Source organism: Egretta garzetta, unplaced genomic scaffold (genome assembly GCF_000687185.1).
Source record: "Egretta garzetta isolate BGI_Z169 unplaced genomic scaffold, ASM68718v1 scaffold172, whole genome shotgun sequence".
NCBI lineage: Eukaryota > Metazoa > Chordata > Aves > Pelecaniformes > Ardeidae > Egretta > Egretta garzetta.
In genome coordinates this window covers 207,014-208,770 of record NW_009258951.1, presented here as the reverse complement: position 1 = coordinate 208,770, position 1,757 = coordinate 207,014, and positions in this window count along the sequence as shown.

Sequence of the window (1,757 nt, the reverse complement as noted above, 5' to 3'; positions counted from 1 at the left end):
CAAAATGCAGACTGCGCTGCTTGCTGGACTCTCATCTTACACCTTGGCCAGTCCAGGAGCGATGTGTGTGTGTCTGGGTGGTGGCAAATAGGCAGCTGTACAACCCCTTCCATCAAGTGTGGGGTGGGATGAAGCCCCAGCTTATGAAACCATCTCCCAGTTATGCCAATCTGGAGAAACACACCAGCTCCTTTATCTGCACCTTGAGAGAAAAGCTTCTGGGGAAGCAGAAAGCAGGCTGGAGGCATCTTCTTATCTGCAATGGCAGCTCAGAAACTGTCGCACCTGCCAAAGATGTGAAAGCCAAGGTGAGGTTTTCAGTAAAAGTGGCCCCAAGGGATAGTGAGACTTGCAGCAACTTTCTTGCAAGTGGTTTGGAAAACCGCTGTGCTCAAGGGTGCCATTTGTGTTAATGCAGCCAAAGGATTTTGAGAAGAGAGAGATCCCAGGGCTTCTGTCACTCTCTGAGTTATGGTGTCACATGTTCCACTGCTGCTCACACCTGGAGCAGTCACAAGAACTTCACACTTCAGCCACGAGCCCTTTTGTGATTTACAGGAGTTCAAAAATGAGAGGTGCCAGGCCCATGCTTCCCTGCACAGCAATATGAATTTGGGAACTCTGAGATTTGGCCAGAAAACACAAAGGTCCCAACTCTAAATTCTGGAAATGCTCCTACCCCTGTGTTAGAGAAGCCCTTCAATACTGCAAGATCCATTTAGTTGCTGGCTCTTCCACCTCTGAGGAGCCTGAGCAGGGGCAGGATTGATTTCCTTATGTCTTGTGTAAACCAGCATGCCATACTTCCACCTGGCAGGCTCTTTCCTCACACATGACCATTTGTTTCCACCTTCTTCAGGTCTGTTTTTTTTCTCGCTCGCCTTTTCTCCCCGTCAGTCTCTTCTCCTCGGTGACCTTTAGTCCCTCTTCCTTAAAGAGCATGCAATTACACAGCCTATCTAAAACCTAGGAAGGACTCTTAATAAAAGACAGATATTAGCATAGTGTACCCCTGGTGCTCTGCCCAGATTCAAGATGATCTGCTCATATACTTTTCAACTGATGGTGTGGAACTGAACATGGATCACACATGCCAGGGAAATAAATGCTACCTATTTTTATTATTAAGTTCTCTTATTGGTTATACTGGCAGGGGCCTTGTCCTTACGCATTAAACATGACCTTGATTAATGCTCATGTTCTCCTCATTTGTTCAGTGGCTGATTTGGAGGCAAGCAGAGCCATGAATGCATTGATGGCACCCCGATTATTAACTGGTCCTGTTCTGAGCCTGGATTACAACTGCTGCTTTTATTTTTCCTCATGCCTTATTAATGCTTTGTATTAGCTGTGCTGATTGTTAATGGAGGAGTTAATTTGTCATGCTCATATTAAAGAGGAGCCTGGTTTCTAGGATGTGCTAACGAACCAGATGTTCTCCCCCACAATCTGCTTTGTTACACAAAGGCCAAATTTCTGCAGTACAAAGAAGGCCACTCTTCTTTCAGGGAAAACACACTATTTATTTTAAACGTTCTCCATGATGCTGGTCCCGTTAGCTCCGGCCTTGGCATGCAGAAGGGCCTGAACACAGAAAACACTCGGGTCCCCGGTGCCGCCCAAATGCACGGCTGACCTGCCGTCAAGCAGCCCCAGGGGATGAATTCGCTGCCAGACCTGCCCAACGCGTGAGAGAAGCGCCAGCCCGTCTCCGGCAGCTCAGGCACGGCCCAGCCGGCGTTCGCCCCGGCGGGACC